We start from the raw sequence: 9,489 nt of genomic DNA on the forward strand, positions 1-9,489 counted from the left end.
GGTGGCCACCGACTACCTCACGCGGTACGCAGAGACAGCATCTGTCCCACGGGCAACTGCGGCTGAGGTAGCTCAGTTTTTCGTCAACAACATCGTTTAACTGCATAGAGCTCACCAGATTGTCATAACAGACAGGGTCACTGCTTTCACAGCTGACCTCATGCAGTCCGTCATGGCACTAACCCACTCCTCTCACAGGCGGTGAACTGCTCATCATCCGCAGACGAATGGCTTGACTGAGTGACTTAACAGCACCCTGACCGGCATGCTGTCAATGTATGTCGACGTAGAGTGTAAACGTGGGATGAGATCTTGCTATACGAACATTCGCGCACAACACGGCAGTTCAGGAGACCACAGCAATGACTCCAGTTCAGATGGTTTATGGTGGTCGCACTGGCACTACGACTCTTGATGACATGCTACCGGTCCATGAGGATGAAAACGGCGACGTCGACTAATTTGTGAGAGTCGAGGAAGCACGCCAACTAGCACGGCATCGAATTCAACTTCAGCAGACTTCCGATGCTACAAAACCCGGGGACGCGGTTTGGGTATGGACACCAGTTCGACAGTTTGTACGTTCGGAGAAACTGCTATTTCGGTATTTCGGGCCCTGTAAAGTTGTTCCACACCTTAGTGACGTCAACTATGAAGTGGCACCTTATGGAAAGGTGCCCTGCTCCCAACGCGTCCGGCCAACTCCAGAGGTAGGGAACGTGGCCCGAATGAAGCCGTACAACGGCAGAGAGCAGCCTTGCTTGTCTACACCATGCACAGCCGGAACGTGCTGATGGACAGAATGTTTTCACTGACGAATTTCTGTGACAGTTGCCCTTCGGCTATGAAGAACTGCGTTACCTCGTTCCGGGGCCGTCATCTGCTACGTCCTTGCAAACCACCCTCCCGCATCGGGACGATGCTCCTTCCGAAGACGGGGGCAATGCCACACTCCAGTCATTCGACGTGCCGTCAATCCCGCGTTCGCGCGACAGCGGGTGTGAGCGCTCACAGCCCGCCTGGACGAAGAAAAGGACGTTCTCTCTCGTGTTTTTGTCTCAGCTGTGACAGTGCTGCTACTATACTGCCATATGATTTCTGGTCCTTTTTCTAGTTACATAACTTACCGTTGACAAGTCACTACATTTACGCTACAGTATTCTAAATCAGCCGGCCAATCAATGGCCTGTTTTTACAGGCTTCAGGTCAGCACTCCAAAGCTTAAAATCGCTTCTAAAAGAACAGCTGGCCTGAAAAATCCTTCTTTTGCACTTACAAGGTATACAAAGGGGACACACCGTAAACCTGCAGAGGCTTCCTCCCACTGCGGAGTTGCTGGCTCTGACGTGTCCGAGAAAGCCGCCTCATCTGGCCGCAGACTCTGCAACCTCCATCTCTGCCGATCCCATTCACGAGAAAGGATGCGGCAGTACTTTCCTCATCAACCGCATAGAAAGCCCATATGTCTATCTGGATTCACTCAAGGCAGCAATACGCACCTCTTCAGACGCTTGATCTTAGGTGCCCCTTCAGAATGCCAACTAGGCTCAGCAAGCATGAGGAAGCCATTATACATAGGCAGCGCTTGAAGGCGGCCTACACCGGACACTACCTCTACAAAATCCAGCAGGAATATTCGACCTTTTGTTCCACATGTGGCTCACTGAAAGCCATTCGTCATGTTATATGCGTGTGTTCAAAGTACACCGTGCACAGACAGAAACTATTAGTATCTCTGTGCAGGCAGCTTGGTGGGGGACATGAACTGAGGGCTGTCTTGACACCTTGGTCGGGTCTCGGTGACGCCGTACGAGCAATCAAAGCTCTCTTGGAGTTTCTTCAGAGCACAGAAGTGGAGAGAATTTTGTGATTGAAAATTGTGGGCGCACCAATTGATATCTTTTCATTTTTTGTAGCTTTTTTTGTTTCTTATCATCTTTCTGTTTGTTTTTGCTTTCTTTCTCTCTTCTTCTGTCATCTAGCGTAGCTAGCCAGCGCGACGGCTCGGCTAACCTCGCTGGTATTCATTAATATTTCTCTCTGTCTCTCTCTCTCTCTCTCTCTCTGTAATACCCATAGAAATTCGCGGGCGTGCACTTCGGAGACCTAAAGTTTTGGTTTAGGATGTACGGCGCGAATCGGTACCTGCTGATTGGCGTTCGGTGAGCAATTTTAAAGAAGGGTGCCGCTTTAAGGTGTTAAACGCCAAGATGTGAAGTTAGGTTTACCGACCTAAACCCAAAAATGGCAAATTAGGCTTAATGTGTTGCAGATAACAGATTTACGGCATGCAGAGCAAGGCCCTATTTTTTGTAACGGATTCTTTGGTTGTGGTCTCAGGTTTTCTAGACCGCTTCGACAATGTTGAAATGGAGCAATCCGATATACGCCAGCTTCATAACGCGAGAGACCCAGACTTGATTCCGGTCACGGGAAGCGTTTTTTTTCGTCGCTTCACCCACGATCATTCATCATCATCGTTAGCAAAAGTTGGCTTTTTTGCAGGGCGCATTGCGTACAGCTGCTTCAGTGAGAACATTCAAGCTTCGCTTTAAGATGAGGACACCTAAGGTTAAGTGCAGCTGTACAGTGCTATTCATGAAACATTTGTTGGCTCCGTAACCACCGTTAAAGATAAAAGGCAGCAGTGTAGAGTTAGTTCAACAGCTCCGTTAGTCTCTAGGTCAGTGGGTGGCCCAAAATTGTGCTATTGGTACGGTCTGCAGGTGACAGAGTAACGAATTTCAGTGCATAATTGTGAGCGAGGTGCTCCAAATACGTGTAACAATGTTGATGTAAACATCGGTCAGGTAAAACTACAGTGTACTTCGGTCTTTGGCTGCCTTAGCGGAATTGACAATTTGTTCGCTCAAGCACATTTTAGGGATTTTGGATCCCGGTATAAAAGAGTCAACAAGGAATGCTTAAGAATGAAGTGATGTTCCGGGGAAGAAACACCGGATCTAGACGTCCCATTTCATCTAGTTGCCTTATTGTATACTGGCACCTAGTTTCTAGTTCCTTGGAGCTAGTTTCTGGTGCCTATTTTATGAGGTTGCCATATTTTGCACTCGTAGGTGTGTTGAACAGGTCCACGACATACTGATATACGGATGAGCGGTTCAATGTCCTTGAGTGAGCCGATTAAACGTGACGGGGAAGACACAATTCAGCGGGTTGTTTACTACAAACCAACTTTATATTATTAAGCAACGATTAGTTTATCGTGGAGTTACACAAACGAATTTCTTGTCTCTGCTCTGACAACATGGACTATCTTGAGAAAAGATGCTCAGTGTCATTGCAGACATTTGAGCCTATATTAGTGCAGAGGTCTGCTCCAAAATGCGCACTGTTCTGTCATGTAACTCACATACAAGAAGGGGCTAAAAAAAGGCTTTAGCTAGTGCCGTTTCCTAATAGAGCGAACAGCATCATGTGCAACACTTAACGTAACTGCGAGTTTCCACCGCAATAGCAGCAGGTGGCCGGACAACGACAATATTGATTACCCACCGGCACGTACAGTGCATTTTATCAACTAAGAAATAAGAAACACTGCTGAGTTATTTTAAACTCACCAGAAATGGGTGATATTGTCCCGGGAAAATGACGAAGCGGTCTGTGGCAATAACGCTGTGGTTCAACTATTGAAGAAGAAGGTGGATATGGGCGCATCCTGTGGGAGCTCCTCCAAGGGAGACTTGTAAATAGCGTGTAAACACACGGCTTATCCTGTACCATTGTGCCTGCCATTTTTGTTCTGCCCCTACGAAACAATATCAAGAGCGCCAGAACCACCACTGTTCTTGCTATGAAAGTAACCCATTCACAGGGACATTGAAAGAGAACGCAGGGATATGATATGATGGTATATGGCGCCTAACAAGTTGAATACTGTTTTCTTCGCAACCTCGAGAGGTTCCTTCCACCGCTTGTAAGGAGGCTCAATTTATTATGGAAACATGTTTAGCCGGGGGACATATCTCGAAGAAATAAATGTAGCAACACCACAGTTATTCTGAGACCCGAAGCGGGCAGCAATAAGGCGCAAGCGAACACTCCGGTTAGGACAAGGCGCTGAGCGAATATACGGTAATTGTGAGGCCCCACATCTTTCGAGCTTTCGTTCTCCATTTTGGTAGGTCTTCTGTGGTTACACTCTGCTTCAAACTTGCAACTTGTACAGCCACCGACGTCCTGGAACGTATTAAGCTGTACTCAAGTAAAACTTGGCTTCCTGTAACCTATTTTTTGCGTGCCGTCTTTGTTCATTGTTTTGTGTGCTTGAGATCAAATTGGGCGCAGTGATTACTGGGTGCTTTCTAGAAGGCATACTTCAAATAGCATCCTTGAGCTAAACTATTGTTGTTCTTCTGCAGTTTACACTAGTAAGCCGTAAAATTTTGTTATCGACCTGTACAACACCAAACAACATATTGGGTTTTATACGGCATGCAATTATATAGTGGGGTAAACATATGGAGATATGCAGAGCAGGCTCTGATGCGGGAGATTTCTTCGACTTCTTCTAGCAACGAGGAATATATTATTATATATTTAAATACTTACGAATTATACTTCCTGAGACAACATACTTCGTATGACCGTGTAGCGCAAGATTCATGCAACTAGAAGGTCCTGTGAACCATGTTGCAGAAATTGTACACTTCCAAAGGCACTGTTTTCCACTACGAGTTTTGCTTATTTGACACTAAACAATCGAATAAAAGGTGGGAGTGTGTAAAAACACGCTTTACACATACCCTAGAAACAACGAAGCAGGCTTGAGATTGTGGAGGTGTGCAAAACTATTTTGACCACACAAAGGTCCACTATAAAATCGCTAAGTGTCGGTAAACGCTGAACTCTTTCACTCGAGCCTGGCAGCTCTTAGAACGATACAGTAAAAGCTGGTTAATTCGCCCCTGTTAATAGCGAAAATCGGTTAATTCGAACGCCGGCCGTGGTTCCTACAACTATACACAAACGTTTATGGAGCGGAAAAATTGTTAATTCGGGTGTTCGCCCAGTCAATTCGCGGGCAGCAAAAAAAAAAAACAAAAACGAAAAGACACTGCCAAGAGCAACGCTACTGCAAAGCTGAAAAAAGAAATAAATGCCGCATAGGAGAACCACATGATCATTAGCATCACCCGTAACGGGTAGCCGTGTACGGCCACCCCACTCCCTTTCCCTTCTCCCCTCTTCCCCAACTAGGCTACCAAGCCCCCGTATCATTAATAAAGTTTCATTTATTCATAAGGTAGGTGGCGCAAGCTGCCGCCCGACGCAAAGGGTTAAGCTACTACCACCCATCCATCCATCCCCGAGGAAAGCGAGGTAGGTGGCGGCTGCATCGGCCCAAGCCTGTGTGCATTGTTGCCTTTGTCGGCTTTGTGCAGTCGTGTCACAGATACCCCTATTTTTAGCCATTTTATTTTTGGCGTGTATCGTCGTTGTTGCTTGTTTCTTGCGCGCTTCGCATAACGCGTGTGTATGGTGCGTGTGCCAAGAAAACTCTAGCAGCTTTAATAGCTCTTGCCGCCGCTCAAAATAGCCCGAAAGAACAGAGGAAGATTACAAATTTCTTTGACAAATAAAGGTTTGTCGTGCAGGGGAAAACGTTTCGCTGTTGTTGTTCATTCGCCATTTCGACAATCGTATAATTGGACAATTTTTCGCGATCCCAACGGTGTCGAATTAACGATCTTTTACTGTAATGTGATCACCAGCACGGAATGAAACTGCGTGTTCGGCTAGCAGCAGAAGAACCCTCTTTTATTTTTCTTTGCTTTTGTTGAAATTTTCTTGAAATGAACACGAGAAAACGTATATCGGTTTATCTAAACTGCAGCCATGCCAACAGCCGTGATGCGACTTCCGTAACGTCAATAAAGGCCGGAATCAATACGAGACCAAAAAATCGAGCACAACGGTTTCTGGAACCTTTTAATTTTCTCTTGTACCTAGAGCAATTATAATTGGGGCTGGACGCACTGGTTCACTACATTCAAAAAAAGGTTTAGGAATATAGGTTAAAAAGGGCTAGTAAGGATAACAAAGCAATCCTACATATCACACGCACTGAAGTTTTCTTGTTTCACATTATTCGACAATACTTCCCCCTCGTCATCAATACGGAATTTCTGTTCCAAAAAGGCTGAAACGACATTTTGATTTACATCACAATGAAATTTTCGTTACACTGATTTATCTCGTAAGCTTTCCTACAAGAAAGCAGAGTTCCTGCCTTTCCTCAGGATCGAGCAGAAAGGGGAACAACGCGCCTGTTCTGATAGACACCTTGTTTTATATAGCCGGCGGTAGCCCAGCTGATCCCCACTGAGCTAATGAATTTAGGGCGACCGTTGTGTGTTCGCCGCAAAGCGCTGGCAATCCCGAGCTTAGTTAGTGCTCCAGGTCACAGGCGGCCGCTGTGCCGGTGGCCTAATTGGATTGAAGCTCTCAATGCGGCCGCTCCGTAAGGCTAAGCACCTACAACCCCACTTGACGTGCGCGTGTCATCTATGGGGGGCTTGGGATGCTGCCTTTTCATGTTGCCTTGACGAAACGGGCTTGAAAGGACCACCGCTTTATGGCTGTCGGAACCGATAACGACGAAAATATGGCTTCGTAATGACGAATCTCGCGTCATTTTTTATCGGGGAAAAGGTATCGCGAAAATTGAATACGAAGATAGTGGGGCCAGACAATAAGCAGTGGTTTAGCTCCAGGAAGAGCGACGAAAATTACGTCGCTCTTCGGGCGCTTATACTGCAGCACTGGTATCGAACTGCTCAGCAGGACTTCCATGCAAGGACTGCAGCTCGTCCACATGGAGGTATGTTCTTTATATTTACAGGTATGACTATAGGGTCCCCAAAACCGACGAGAATTTACAAGGTCCCTGAGGTTGTTTGAAAAGGAGGGCAAGGGGTGAGAGATGGGAAAGTTTATGCTTAAAAGGAAGACCAGTTTAAATGAAACCGCGGCCCTTCCATTGAATGGTGAGCTGTTGCTGCTTTCACCCGCAACGTGAGAGTTTAGAGGATCTGACTTTCCTGTTTATATGTGAAGCCGCTAGTTGGGACTGTTTTGAAAGAAGGAACTCTTCATTAAGAAGCGCGGCTGAATTTTCCCACCGCCTCAAATATCTTTTCAGGAATGTATAGCAGTGCGGAGCCATGAAGTAAGCTCTAGAATGGATTGATATACTGCACTCCGCGGGGACACTTGCGATGGGATTGACACAATTGTTAAACGGTGGTTTGGTCTTCGACTTTTGTACCAGACTGCTTACATTGCCCCAAAAATTCGTTCTAGCCATGCTTTTGTGCATAGCAGTGAAGTCAGCAAACAGGGGCTTGGTGTATATCCCATGGGATTAGCAATACTGGTAACTTCTCGCTTTGGAGTTTTACAAAACGCATTAGAATAATGATTTTAGTATGATGGTAAACTCTTAACAGCTTCAGAAAAACTATCCAGACACTGAGCACATGCAAACGGAACTACAAGCAGCTGTGTTCAGCCTTGAGAGATCCCTCACAACCCTGATCTTGCAATTGTCCCCATATAAGACAGAATTTCTTAGTGTCAGTGGCCGCCAGGCCACAAATCAAGTTTACCAGTACGGCTTGACATGGGCAACACTACACTTATGTCCCAGAATGGCACCATACGGCTCTTGGGCTTGCAAGTTAGCAGCTGCAACAGCCCCAATGCATGGATCCGGAAACTAAGAACTACCTGGCGGCAAACTTTGCATTTAATTACGAGAATATCGAACAAGTATGGTGGAACCCAACAGCACTCCTGTCTCACCTTGGCTCGAGCTGTTGCAATAGGCCGAATGGCCTATGGCTTTTCCACTTACAACCTCCGAGATAGACATATGAAGACCTCGGTGTATTGCATCGTGCCACTATACGTGCCATTACGGGCCTCCCGCGACACACCAGAGTCGACCTCCTGGAGAAGGCTGCAGCGCTTCCACCCCTCCCTATCCTCGTGGAAGAGGCAAAATTGCATCACCAGCAACGCCATGACCTTACCCCTCAAGTGAAAGCTCTCCAACAATGGGACCATCAAAACAGCCACACAGATCTCTCCAATATGCCGCCTGCTCTTCCGCCATGGGAACGCCCGGCACTTGGCATACTTCGTCGCCGCCCCATAGAGCGACGTCGGAAAACTGTACGGGAGCAGTACATTGCCCAGTTGGGTCACGACAAAGGCTCCGAGGAATTAAACATCTTTTCAGACACAGCTATTAGCGGCATGAGCGCAGCAATAGCCTGGACTTTCCCCGAAGACCCAGCCCTGAATGGATCTCGGCAGATCAGAAACATGTACGGCCTTACTGACGATGTCGAACTATTCGCCAATCTTGGAGCACTCCAACAAATTGAGACCTCCCAGCAACCCGAATGTCACCATTACCGCATCATTACCGATTCACACGTTCCCCCCAGGAACTCAACAAGGCTTATACCCATAAGCTCACCGCCAACCACATTATAAGCACAATTTAATCTTTGCGCGGACAACGTATTTATATTCGTCTGGCTTGAATATCTTGTCACACAGCTGGAGCGACTGGAAACCAGCAAGCACACAACGCTGCTAGGGGGTGCCTTTTTTCGACTCCTCCCCTGGCTACCACGCCCGCTGACGAAACATCACCTACATGTTTAACCTGGTATCAGAAACGACGGCAACTGCGGCAACAAAGTCAATGGCGGCTCCAAGAATCCCCCCGCCTCCCCCCCCCCCCAGGCTTTCTCCCTGCTTCGATATCCCTTTCTCGGCAGGGCGAAATCTTCGTTAACAAGGCATGCGCGGGTGCCGCCTGTACCCCGGCCATTGTTCGCAAATGGTACCACGGTAACACATCCCTTTCATCCGCACCTACGTGCAATTTCTGCGGTGAAGCTAATACCGTCCCGAACTTGTTTCACCTTATATGGTCATGTCCGACTTTCGAAAGCAGCCGAGAACAGCTGGTACCCTATTGCCCACCACCACTTACCAATACGGAGCACCTGGAGCGCCTGCGCTCCGATGCTACTCTTCTTGAACGCATAGGAATTTATTCACTTGCCAGTTGTCATTACAAAGCAGTGTAGAACGGTCTGACAGCCCTAGTAGGGCCTGCAAACGGACAAGTTGTTTTTAACAGGGTACATGTGACTTTCATTATTACTTTTCATTCCCCTTCCCTCATCTTCCAATAACCCCCCCGGGCCTCAGGCCTATTTTTAAATAAAGTCGTTCATTCATTCATTTTTTTTGACGTCCTATGGGGGCGCAGCTTGTCGGTCTGTAAAGACAGACACGAAGGGAAAATAATGTTCAAAATTCAGTTCGAAGAAAGTTAAAAAAGAAAATCAAGAGAAAGAAAGCAAATGTCTTACATTAACTAAAACCTATAATGCAAGAGTTTATTGCTGGAGAATTCTAGAGCACTGCTGAAATAAACGCCCT

This window comes from Haemaphysalis longicornis, unplaced genomic scaffold, assembly GCF_048455015.1.
Source record: "Haemaphysalis longicornis isolate Haplotype H1 unplaced genomic scaffold, Haemaphysalis longicornis Haplotype H1 scaffold_70, whole genome shotgun sequence".
NCBI lineage: Eukaryota > Metazoa > Arthropoda > Arachnida > Ixodida > Ixodidae > Haemaphysalis > Haemaphysalis longicornis.